The following is a 14357-nucleotide window of genomic DNA, read 5'->3' as shown; positions in this document are numbered from 1 at the left end:
AGATGCCAAGTAACAGGGAGCTGGACAAAGAATGCTCAGGGAAAGTAAATCTGTGAATGGAGTGAACAGTGAATTCTTTGTTTTATTAAAATAATTTAAAAGATCATCTCAACAGGGAAGAGACATGATGGAGAGTACACTGCTCTTTAAAAATATAATCAAATGAAGTCAAAGTTGATTAACCAGGCAAGTATAAATTGTCCAACCAAGAAATATAAAGACAGAAGTGTCAAACAAAAATATCATTTGGAAGGAATAGGTTTGAAATGGCACAACTTCAGCATAAGGAATTATTTTGGCCCATGAAACTCAATTTTTATTTTACCACATTCCACTGAATAATCTGCATGACAAAATTGAAAAAGGAGTTAAAGTAGAATCTGATCTTTAAAGATTTTATGGGCTAGAGGACTAGAAGAAACATTCTCAGACACAAACATGCAGATCTTATATATTTGGTGCCAATACTATCAACTTTAAAAGCTGATAAGAGCAAGAATCCTTTGAGTAAACCTGACTTCAAGCTGCATAGTAGCCATTACTGGCTGTTCCTGAGCCAGCTCACTGCTGTTTGCATCTGTGCAGGGATGGAGCAAATGGGTTGAAGTGTGGCCTGTCTCCAGTCCCAGACTGAGGCCAAGCTGTCCTTTCCAGGACTCTTTCATGTTCACATAGTGTCTTTTAGCCAGCAGTGCCACCCCTCAATTCCTTGTAGTATAAGGACAGTTCATGGTAGAAGACTTTGGAGCTGATATTCCTGTTTTTATGCAAGAAACCACACCCCTTACAATCAGATGAGTTCTTCCATGCACTATAATCCAATCCAAAAGCATTGTGGGAGAACCACATGACTTCAGACCATCACTCTGTGCACTAAAGACCTATCTTAAAGGAGAACACAGGCAGAAACTGTTTTGACCTCAGCCGTAGCAACTTCTTACTAGACACATCACTACAGGCAAGGGAAATAAAAGCAAAAATGAACTACTGAGACTTCATCAAGATAGAAAGCTTCTGAACAGCAGAGGAAACAATCAACAAAACTAAAAGGCAGCCTACTGAATGGGAGAAGATATTTGCAAATGACATATCTGATAAAGGGTTAGTATCCAAAATCTACAAAGAACTTATCAAACTCAACATCCAAAAATCAAATAACCCAGTTAAGAAATGGGCAGAAGACACAAATAAACAGTTTTCCAAAGAAGACATCCAGATGGCTAACAGACACATGAAAAGATGCTCAACGTCACTCATCATCAGGGAAATACAAATCAAAACAATGATAAGATACCATCTTACACCTGTCAAGATGGCTAAAATTAACAACACAAGAAACAACAGGTTTTGGTGAGGATGTATAGAAAGGGGAACACTCTTGCACTGCTGGTGGGAATGCAAATTGGTGCAACCACTCTGGAGAACAGTATGGAGGTTCCTCAAAATATTAAAAACAAAACTACCCTATGATCCAGCAATTGCACTACTAGGTATTTATTTACCCAAAGGATACAAAAATACAGATTGGAAGGGATACATGCACCCTGATGTTGATAACAGCATTATCAACAATAGCCAAACTATGGAGAGAGGCCAAATATCCATCGACTGAAGAATGGATAAAGAAGATGTGGTATATATATATGTATATGTATACACACACACACACACACACAGACACACACACACACACACACACACACACCATGGAATATTATTCAGCTGTCAAAAAGAATGAAATATTACCATTTGCAATGAATGGATGGAACTAGAGTGTATTATGCTAAGGGAAATAAGTCAGTTGGAGAAAGACAAATACCATAGGATCTCATTTATATGTGGAATTTAAGAAAGAAAACAGATGAATATATGGGAAAGGGGGAAAAGAAAAAAAGGAGAGAGGGAAACAAGCCATAAGAGACTCAACGACAGAAAACAAACTGAGGGTTGATGGAGGGAAGTGGGTCGGGGGGGGGGAATGGACTAGATGAATGATGGGCATTAAGGAGGGCATTTATTATCATGAGCACTGGGTGTTGTATGTAAGTGATGAATTACTGAATTTTACTCCAGAAACGAATATAGCACTGCATGTTAACTACCTAAAATTTAAATTTAAAAAAGCAATATTAACAGTTATCAATGCTTGGATATCTACCACATGTCAAATAGTATATAAAACTGAAGTTCAGTCATTCAACTTGTACAAGCCACATGGCTGGTGAGAAGTAGAATCAGAATTGGATCCAGGGGTACCCATGCCAAAATCATACTCCTCAGTGCATCATGCCATTGCTCCACTGGGAATCCCCTTCAGTAATAACAAACATCTTGGTTTCCCCAGTACATTTTTGCTAGAGCATTATCCCAAAACAGAGCTGTCATTCTACTCAAAAACCTGTGTTGTTCTACACCTCCCAGAAACACAGCATTGGTCCCATTACCCATTAACAGTGCTGCCTCTAAGTGCTGTAGCATCTAAACCTTTTAAGCAGAATTCCATCCTCAGATAGATTGCATCCATCTTTTGAGAAATAGTTTCCTTTTCTTTCCAAACTGCCCTTTGGCAACCAAGCCTTGCATTTCTAACACCCTTGATGTCTGGTAAACTGCTGGTAGAGCCAAGTTGACATTTCATTTAGGGCTGATTTTATTCAGAAGCGTTTGAACTCAACTTGTGACTTTGGAGACATGAAACACAAAGAAGATAACTTGAAGCAATACCTGATTAACACTGAATAATTCAGAATTAATCAAAGTGTATTTTAAGCAGGATGCATAAGCTAACACATTCTGAATATGAGCCATATGATTACTCAGAGAAAATGAGTTTTTAAGTTCAGATTTAGAATCAGCATTTTAATTGTAGCAGCACTTCACAGTCTTCTCATTTCCTTTGTCTCCCACAGATGCACTTCCTCCCAAATCCTTATATTTAAATTTTTTTTCTGAGGTAGTATTTATTTTAAGCTGTACTATTATGCAGTTGCTTCTCATTTCTCTACATCAACAGAGAGGTTGAAGCAGCACCGCCCTATGGCATTAAGGGTGGGACCAGAGGCACAGGGAGTAGCCACTTCTAAGAACAGGAGGTTGTGCAGAGGAAATGCAGCTCCAGAAATGGGAGTTGGAGACTGGGAAAGCAACGAGTAATATAACCTGATAGAAACTGGGGCCCCACAAGGTCTAGTCTCTGAAAGGTATTACATACAAAGAAGTTCCATCAAGCAAGCAATAGTCATAAAAATAATTACATTATTTATTTACCAATTTTAATAAATTAATGACCAAGGGAACTAATTTATAATCCATAGCCACACTACATAATGTTCCTTTTCTCACATTACTCCTCATTCTAGAATCCTCTTACTTCCTTCAACTGGACCCAAACCCCTATTTCTCCTTCTATTCATTCTCATTTCCCCTCCCAATACGCAAAGTGCTTGTCAAATGGTGCTTGTCCTTTCAGTTTTCTAATCCTCTCCTTCTCCTCTCTTCTATTTTCCCCAGTGGGCATCACACGTCTACTACAGCGAAGAGCTGTGCTTCTGCAGGGTATGGGGGTGAAGTCCTTACGTCATGGGAGCTGCGCAGGCTTGAGAGGCCTGATACCATAATTAGTTGACTTTTCCCTACAAATGGGCAAGGCTTTGTCCTTGCAGAATCAACAACTCAAGTGCTTCTAATAAAGCTTTGAGTGCCCACTTTCCCGTAAACAAATGAAAAGTTCAAGGCCCCTTCACTCATGTGATTGCCTGAGTCGGTAGCCCATTCATCTGGTCTAAAGCAGAGTGGAACTTCAAGTGGAAGAGAGATGTAGCTGACCACATTTATAAAAACTGAAGCCTTTTCTGCATTTTCAAGAAACCCAAGTTTGCCAAACTACACCTGCAAAAACTCAGTAATAAGGTGAATTGAGATTTAAACCAGAAGTTCAAGAAAACTTTTTTTATTCCAGTTATGAGACCATAATCTTCTGATCTATTAAAATATTCAGAAATTCATTTAAAATATTTCATATATGTTAAAATAACATCATAAAATCTGGATGAGCATGACTAGGAACTTATGATGCAATTATGATCATGCCCCAAGGCAAGTACAATAAAATCAGTTGTTAAGGAATAGATTAGTCACCCATCAGCCGTGCAAATGTTGGGTCAGTAACTTCTCTGAGTTTCAGGTTTTTAATTTTAAAATGAGGGATTAGATAATCTGGCCTCTGCAAATCTTTTCAACTATTACATTTTATTATTTTTAATTTACCTGGGTTGTTTTCATCTTTCATTTTCATCTCATCTCTGATAAACTTCTAAAGATTTTCTACTTGCTCCTCTGTGCATTTTGATCAGAAGAGACAAAGAGAATCTAATCTACATTTCTTAAGCCAGAGAGGAGATCCAGAGGCAACTGTGAGATTAATATTATTATCTCTAGTTACTTTAACAAACATTGTTGATTTCCCTTACATTTTTCTGGACTACCTCTAGCTTTTTATACTTCTAATACAATTTCATTTTAAAGAACCTGACATTTTCTAAACTTTTGAAGGTCATATTTTCTGTCTGTGTCTTGAAGAATTATTTGTGTCTTCATTAGGTGTTCATGTTATTTAGCTAGAAGCATTAATAACCACCTTACTTTGTGTGTTCATGAAGCCTCTCACAAAGGTCTTGGCCCTGTAGTCTGCAGACTGGTAGATGAGGTTGCTAAAAGCTGAAATTCTAAAAATAAATCTTAGGGAGATTTGCAATACAATTATGTAAACCCAAAAAGAAGGGTTCTAAAGGTACCCACCACAGAGGTCTCCTTACCCCAGAAAATTACATTGTATTAATAAATTAATTCACTGAATTACTGAAACTGCTCTCCTGTCACCCCTTCCTAATGTGGGGAAGTAGTTTATGAAAAGTTGTCTCTCACAGTTGATCAAACTGAAGCAATAGCAATGGTATATTATCTATATTGTTTATATTTTTAAAGAATTGTTAATATTCACTTAATGGCAGCAAACTTATGGATCTCTTTGACTCTGTAGTCACATGGGTTGAATTAGAGTGGATCATATATACATGCTTGTTTTGGTCCGACCAGTAATTCCACTTATACAAAATATTGCTTCACTTTGGACAACAAAATGCAACCAAGTACCAGAAAAATTAGGATATTTTAAGGTTAGGGGACTCCTAGCCAATTTGCAAGATAGCCTTTGATGCTCTCCTATCTTGGGGGACCCTCTTTTTTAACCTTCAGCACTCTTTTTTATAATATAGGAATGACATTGACTGACCTTTAGTAGCTTGCAAAAATGACCACAAATTCTTCCCTTGCCTCTACCCTCACCCTTTGTGATGTGAGTTTGTAGCTCTTTCTAACTAGCGTGGATTCTATTGCTTTGATCTCTGAATCTGGGCTGGTCTTGTGACTCGCTTTGACCAAAGGAATGTTGTGGAAGCAACACTGTTTTCAGTGCTCAGCCTAGAACCAAAAATATCTTTCATGCTTCCACTTGCTCTAGGACTCCATGTACACCTTTTGAATGAACTTGGGCTAGTTTGCTGTAGGATGAGTCCATATGGCTAATTCAGCCCAGTTGTTCCAGACAAGGCCCCAGAAATGTGACCTAAAGCAGCCTAAAAGTCCCAAACTAGCTTAGACCAGAAGAATCACTCAATCTATTTTGAACTCAGTCTATTATCTTGTCACCCACAGAAATATGAGCTCAACTAATTGCTATCGTTCATACTTATAAGTTTTGAAGATGTTTTAAAAGCAGCAAGTGATAACTGACATACTGCCCAAGTGCCACACAGAGATGGTCTTCCATAGTTTATTTTCATCTAAAGCTTCTTACTTTACAGACTTCTATTTCACATTCTTTGACAACCTGAAATCTCTGAATGAGTTAGTTAAAACAAGCTGAGTGGATAAAGTTCCTATAAGAAAGGCAAGTTGCATTTAAAATGGAACTCACCCAAATTAATCTTAATTGTTAGAATTTGGAACTGATACCTAGATTGTTCTTTCTTCCCTGAAAACATATCCAGAGTAGACACTGACAAGTGGGAAATGGAAGATATTGGCCTCTCTGCCATCTTGTTTTTCACTTCCTTAATATATGGTCTCTAGTAGGGAAGGGAAACACCAGGGAATATCCTATTACCTCTTTCATACCTTTTGAAACTAAAACATCCTCGCAAATTAGTGCATTGTTTTTAATTAAATGTATTAATTTTTTATTGAAAAAGTAATGTATGAAATGTATGAAATGTTACTCATGAAAACTAACATTTATTCTTTTTTTCACAGATTCATCAAGCACTTATTTTAGGACAGGTATTATTCTAAATTCATATATTTGATTCCATTTTTTCTACAGCAACATTATGAATTACTATTATCTTATTATTAGTAATTATTATAATAGTATTATTGTTACCATGTTTGCAGATAAGATATGGAGTCACAGAGAAGCTGAGTGACTTATTGAAGGTTACACAGGTCCCAGAACCCAAGCATCAACCCCAGAACTCTATTGTGTACTCTAAAGGGATACCCAGCATCCTACCAAGCAAATGGCCACACTGTTAGCAGTGCATATTCACTCAACCTTCATATGCTTTGAATTTTTCTAACTCCATCCCATCATAGATGGAGTTTGATCCTAACTCCAACCCACCATGTTATAGACAATGGATGAGGACATTGTGATTCAGGAGGATCATAAGATCTGCTTGAAGATTGTAGGGACATGTGTGGACAAGAATGCCATCTTTGCTGTTGGCTCCCTGGTGGACAATTACTTGAGGCTTGTGAGCTAAGCACTGGAGCCTCCTACCTTGTTTTGTCTTCTTCTAGAAGGTGTGACTGTCATACTTCCAGTGTTGTCCAGAGGCCCAGTCTGGTTGCTGTAGGGAAAACAAGGAAGATTTCTCATCCCTGGAAGACACTTGGCTTTTCTTATGGTATTGCAGTCACTCCTAGAGTTTTAACTGCATATTCTAACCATAAAAGGTCTTTGGTTCTTAAAACAAACAAACAAACAAACAAACAAACACATACCCACAGTTTTAGACAAACACAATAAAAAGATTGCTGTATTTAGTGCATGGCCTTATGTTTTATCCATCCTTTAATAATACAGTTTTGTGTGACCTAGACAGTTTCTGGAGCCATTCTCTATCCACCTTAAAGGTTGATTGTACCTTTAACTGATAGTGGAGTAATAACTCTTTGCTGTGTAAATGTTGGAGGACTGATGGAATGATTTTGACCAGAGTGCTTCTGAACAAAGATACTGTGTTCTATTTCAACATGTCTTATGCTTTGTACTATTTTTATCACTGAGATTGGGCAGCAGATAATGAACTCACTCTTAAAATGATAAAACTCAATCATATATTTTAGACAATGAATCAGTCAGTCTGTAATGTTCAATGGATAGCTTAAATGCAGTTTTCTGCAGAAGGAAACCTCTGCTTTTATGAAAGGAAAAACACTTACCAGTAAAATGGACGTTTTATGCAAGAGCTATAAGGCAAAGAGATTCACCACTGTTGTGGCATCATAATACTTCTCATGAGAAAAAGTAAATTTAGCTAGTCAGTTGCATTTACAGCCTATGCAACATCTGCATTTAAATTATTAAACATCACTAGTGTTCTAGAACTGCCCCCCCCCGCCGAAAGTCAGAAACCAGGCTGCTTTGCAGGCTCTCAGTGATGACTCATCTTAGACCTAATGACAGAGACACAGAAGCAAAAATTTGGTCTCACTGTACCTGCTCTAGCTCCTGCTGCTGGAGTGATCTGTCTAGCTTAAAAGTGATACCCACTACAAAGATTCACAGCAACTGAAGGCCTTGGCAAATGTCATCCACATTTCCTAGTTGGCAAGAGTTTGTGGGAATTTGGAACATTTTAGGTTTAAAACAAAACTGTATGTGATATCAATATTTAAAATGGGCCACATTACATGGCTGTTGCATAATGCCATACCAGACCAATTCAACTTGTAGGACTGGCTCTGGATGGCATTGGTCTAGTTCTGCTTTGAGACATTTAAATTCATTTTACTGACTCCTTGGTTAAGACGGACAAATGCAATTGCCATCACTTCTCATTAGATCCCTTGGGTTCCAAGGCCAGAGGTTCTCACACATATGATCTCAAGTACTTCCCTTGACCTTGATAAGCTTCAGGGACTCAGTGACCAGCAGTGGTTAAAAGCAAGGGCTCTGGAGTCAGATTTCCTGAGTTGACTCTTGGCTTTGCCACTCACTAGCTGCATGGGTTTGGGGATGATGTAATCTCAGTGTCTGTTTCCTTATCTATAAAATGGGAATAATAATAGAACCTACCTCAGAAAACTACCTACCTTGTTCTATATTAGCACATGTGAAATTCTTGGAATAGTACCAAGAAGTATAAATTGACCATTATTTTTTTATTATCATAATTATTATTATGGACAGAGTGAGAGTGATAACACCTGCATTGCAATGTTGTTTTGAGCATTAGATGAGATAAAATATGTAAATGTTTAACACTGATGCTGAACATGAACTATGGACCCAATGGGAGTGATTAATAACAGCTGCCATTTGCTTTGACCTTACCACACATCTGGCCTATGAAAGTACGTTATACACATTCTACCAACAACTCTTTGAGGTAGTTATTTGTAATATTCCTATTTTATTGAGGAAATAATTGAGGCATAGTAAAGTTAAGTAATTTGACCAAGGTCATGGAAAAACTGGACATATTTGTTAAGATAATGTGAGCTACTATAGAGAATAAACCCATAGCTTCTAGTGGCTTAACAGAGAGTATTTCCCACATAAAATCCAAATGGGTGATTTGTGGGAAGTCTTCCTCCACATAGGGCTCCCCAAATCCAGGTCCTTCTATGTTGTGGTTCTAGAATCCTTTACATGAAGAATTATGCAAGTTTTATGGGCAAGGCCAATGTACATAGTACTTATGTTCATATTTCATTATTAGACTTTAGTTATGGCCACATCTGAATGCAAGGGAGGCCAGGATATAGACTCTAGTTGTGTGCCAAAAAAGCAAAGGGTTTAGTGAAAAGCAAGCCATTTCTGCTATGGTGACAGATACGGGATTCATACCCAGAAATTCTGACCCAAGCAATTGACAGAAAAACTCTCTTTCTGTGTTTATTTCCCCTCTTCTTCCAAAAAGTCACTTGGCAGCTATAAGACATCATAAAAATGCAAGCTGTTCCCTATTTTTAGCTCAGGTTCCATAGAGCTGAATCCTTTGACCAACACCGTTATCAGGTAATTTGAATTAAAAATACAATTGATCCGGCACCTGGATGACTCAGTCCGTTATGCGTCCGGCTCTTGATTTCAGCTCAGGTCATGATCTCAGGGTTGAGAGATTGAGCCCTGAGTTGGGCTACATGCTCGGCATGGAGCCTGGTTAAGATTCTCTCTCTCCCTCTGCTCCTCATCTGTCTGTCTCTAAAAAAGATAATAATAATAATGATAATAATACAGTTAATCCTTGAACAATGTGAGGGGTAGGGGCTCTGACCCCTTCTGCAGTCAAAAATCCACATATAACTTTTGACTCCCCCTAAAACTTAACTACTAATAGCCTACTGCTAACCAGAAGCCTTACCAATAACATAAACAATTGTTTAACACATATTTTGCATGTATATGTATCATAAACTGTTTTCTTACAATAAAGTAAGCTAGAGGAAAGAAAATGTTAATAAAATCACAAAAAAGGGAAAGTTCATTTATAGTACTGTAATGTATTTGTCTAAAAAAAATCCACACATAAGTGGACCCATATAGTTCAAATTCATGTTGCTCAAGAGTCCGCTATACTTTCCTATAGCTGGCATCTAAAAGAATAACCTTAATGATCTGTTTCATGAATACTTTATTTATTTGGCTCCTAGAACTACTTAGTATTAAATCAACATCTTCCATTCACCAAAATTTACTCTTTGGATCTGCTATCCACTGGGCATTTCTATATTTCTCAGTTTATATCTGCCAAATATTAAGTTAACTAAGTTGACCTCATCCAAAATTTCATTTTTTAAAAACTTTAACTGAAAAATAGCAAACAACCAATAGTGACTGAATTTTTTTATTATATATTTTAGAAATTTGTACTTCCAGCCTATGACATTTAGGTTTGCCCAGAATTAGATTGTCCTTCAACTGAAATCGCTTCTTTAAAATTGTTTTGGCCCCAGGCTGCCTTAGCTTGTTTGAACATGCAAAAATGTCTCAAATATCACGGACAAACCATGTCAGAAATCAAATAAGAACATAATACTCAGCTGCATCTGGTGCCAAATCTCCCCAAATGAGTTTTACTTAACAAGGCTCTGCAAGATTATCTGGAGACTTGTGGGTGAATTTTCAGTCATCTAATTCCTCTAGCTCTTCTTTATTACCTTGTAGGAAGAATCAGGACTATCAAGTTGATATTTTGTTCTTGGTAGAGGGTCCCTTTGTTACCATTCCACATAAAAGAAGAGCTTGGGAATATTGAAAATTGTTCCTTTTCTAGTGTGTGACATTTTGGAAAAGGTTACTCCATATGTCACAATACAGCATAACATTCTCCCAAGGAAGAACGGGCTCAAAGCTCCATCTAAATAATGAATAAAAGTTTAAAACTAAGAGGAATGGTTCCTCATTGTTAATCCTAGTCACCGTAACTGATGGATTTTTTAGAAAAAGAAATACTGATCAGGTAGACTTCAGTCCCAACTGAGGAAGGAGATAGAATCATGTGAGGTCAGGAAGACTGTCTCCCACTCGGTGTAGACTAGCTGTTCACCCTAAGTGTTTGGCCCCTGCTGCTACAGGATATTTACCCTCCTCTAGAATGGGAAGGGAAGAAACCATATTAGCTATGCTGGGGCTGAGAGGTTTCCTTCCTGTAGTAGGAGATGAGACCAAGAGAGACCTGCCCATACATAGAACATTGCCTTTAGGAATACTGAGAGAGAGAAAAAAAATCCCTGTGAGAATCAAAGGGTAATTTTCAGATATACTATCTTTTTTATCTTCAATTGTTGCTACTTTTTAGAAATAATCAAAAGTGAGGTTGGTTGAGATCCAGAAAGAGGGATATAGCACACTGTCATCTATCCTAGAGATTCTGACATGCTCTCCTGAATTGGGCTCTCTGCCTGTCTTCATCCCTCCCCTTCCCCACCCTTTAACAAGGTCAGGGTTACTGTCTCTCAGGAAAATAGGAAAAAGATAAGATGACTATAGGCAACTCTTATTCACATCGCTAATTCAGAATTTTTCATTGTTTCCCACTTGAATAATAAAATTCTTTAACAGCTAATCTTAGCAGGCAATATACTGTGTCTTCTCAGCCACAGCTCATCCTTAGCAAAAACAGGTAGAATGAAAGAATGTATTCATCACCCTTTATTTATCATTCCCAGTTCCTGGCCTGGTTTGGCAGACAGACGACTTCTCTATTTTCAGTACTGGCTGGTATTATGTAACCTAAATGCCATAAAAGTTTAGTGAAGGGTGGTACTAATTGAGGCACAAATATTTATGAAAAATCAGACAGGAGGGCTTGAGGCTGAGATATTTGAGGGTTACTGTGGGGCAGGAGGACACCTCAAATTCACTCTTCAGTTTCATCTCAACTTCATTTGTTCTTCATGGTTAAGGCCATAATCTTGAGTGGGTAGCCAACGACTGACTCTCAGATAAAAGCTTTATAATGCTATCTGAAGCTATTATTTAGTCATTAAGAACAAAAGGCCATGTCACAATCTTATTTTTATATTCCATAAAATGTCATCCTTGTCATTATGAAAAAAAAGCAATTTCTATCACTATGCAAATAATGTCTGGTAAAGACAACTGAGCCAAGCTCTGATTCCCTTTTACCCCCTGTTTTAGAGAACTAAGTACGTTCAAATAAGAGCTCCAAATGGCCTGACACTTTAGTATCTTCTTATTAAGATTTAATGATCAATTTTTGATTGTACAACTAAGCTAGAAATCATTGGTATCTCTCACTATTAGAAATTACCATTTGTAATAGATACTGTGGTCATCTGCCCCAATCCTTTTTTCAGGGCTATGTACTCAAGTCCCAGTTTTCGGAAATATGGCTGCTGGTAGCTCAAAGTTTTGCCCCTCATTGGAAGTTGTACTCAGCTGGCAATTGCCTTACCAAGGTTACATTCCGTCCTGGGAATGTAATGGCTGGTTGATGCAGTTGTACAAAGTTCTGGCTCCACTGCCTGAATTTAGAATAATTCTGACAGGCCTTTGCAGTTCCAGAACACCTTATGAGGTCTTGAAGCACCCACTGCAACCACATTGTGGGTCAGGTTCTCTATCTAACCCTGCTTCCCTCACTTCCATGCAGACATATCTGAGAGCACTCCCCAATAAACTTTGTGCAGGCAAAATCTGTCTCTAAAAACTCAGTCTAAGAAAATATCTTTTAACATTTTGATATATTTTCCCAGCATATGTTTTACAAAATTGGGATCACACTAAATATACGGTTTTGTATTCTGTTTATTTTTTACTTAATGTTATATTTTGAGCATTTTTATTTTATTGATTCCTTTTTAAGTATGTGTTATACTTAGTAATTTCATCACATTTCAATAAATGATGTGCCATAATTTATTTAACCACTCTTTATTCAGTATGTATATTGTTTCCATTTTTTCCATATTATAAATAATACTATGATGACATCAGAATTTTATACATAAATCTTTGACAATTTCAGATTATTTCATGAGAATACATTCTTAGAAGAGGAAACTGAGTCCAGGAATATGAACGCTGTTAAGAATCTTCACATATGTTGCTAAATTGCTTTCCAGAAATATTTTTGACATTGTATTTTTTCATTGACTTACATTTCCACTATCACTTAGGATTGTACTGGTCTCACCATGTTCTTGCCAGAGTTGAATACTTATCATTATACTTAATTCAACTTCTGGCAGAATTCTTTAACACCAACATTCTATTCCTTGGTTGAAGTCTAAAACTGACCTTTTCATCCAACCGTATGGTCTCCTCTCAGATTCTTACACACTTGGCCCCCACTGTTCCAGTACCCTGTTGGGGGCCATGTCATAAAATGTGCATATCAGTGTCATGCTGAGCAGTTCCCTTTACCTTAGATGAGAGTTATTTGTGCTGACTTTGATTATTAATTTCCTGTTCTTACTAATCTTTGTATCTTCCCTAGCACCTAGTATGGGTCCCCATACATAGCATGTGTGCAACAAAAATGCTTTTTAAAATAATTTATTGTCAGTGGTCATTCATCAGCTTGTCAACTCTACAATTTGCCTACTTTGTGGTTCAAAAAACCAGTGTAAGACACCAAAGTAACCAATTAGTTAACTACAGGTCTTCCTGCTTTATAGATGCAACAGAGGCAACTATAAACCATTTTGATGGGCAAGTCCTTTCATGCTAATGTATTTTGTTTTCTATTTTTGGCCCTGAGGCCAGTTGACTGTTGGTCCCTGAAGAATTCAAAACAGAAGCCCCAAAGAATATGATTTTCTCCTTTATTTACTTATTTATCTTAGTATATTCATTTCTATAAATTTATGATCCTAAAGCTATGGCCTTGTACTTATATATTAGTAATAATGAATATATTTTCAATATAGTTGAGTAAATATCTAGCGATATTTGTTTGGCAACTAAGTAAAATCTATTTTGAGTGACTCATGTCTGCCAGTTTATACCTGGATAAGATTAATGAGTTAGCTAAATTGTGGTGGCTGTGTCCTTCAGGCCACATGGAATTGTATTTTAAGTAGCTCAGCCCAGATTCTTCCCATATGTGTTTCTCATTCAAGAGGAAAATCCAAAAATCTGCTCTGTTTACAAGAACATCAAATTGCAATTTCCCACCTTGATTCAGATCTCCAGTTTCTAGACACTTATTGAGCTTTTTGTAGAAAATTCATATTGGCTAAAATCAATGAAGCAATTCTAAAACTCCTTCACAATACCCTTTGGTACAAAATAATTAACTCGGGGGCTCTAATGTTTCAGTGAGTAAGCAGACCAATTTTCTCATGCAATACTCAAATCTCTGAAAGTGTTGGTTAGTAGAAATTCATTTTTGAGAGCCAATGTTGGATCTAGAGTATTTTTATTTACAAATTTAACAGTGGCTTATATGGCAGTAAAATGAATTTATAGAGCAAGAATTTCTACTTTCAGTCCATGAGGAATATAAAACTCCCATGGGTCATTTTGTGATAAATTTAAGATAGGTAGGAGTTTAAGAGCAAAAGGAAAGTGAGGAAACTCAAGGATAGGAATTATAATTGTT

This window comes from Zalophus californianus, chromosome 3 (genome assembly GCF_009762305.2).
Source record: "Zalophus californianus isolate mZalCal1 chromosome 3, mZalCal1.pri.v2, whole genome shotgun sequence".
Classification (NCBI taxonomy): Eukaryota; Metazoa; Chordata; class Mammalia; order Carnivora; family Otariidae; genus Zalophus; species Zalophus californianus.
The sequence above is the reverse complement of the archived record's forward strand: the minus strand, read 5'-3'. Positions refer to the sequence as shown.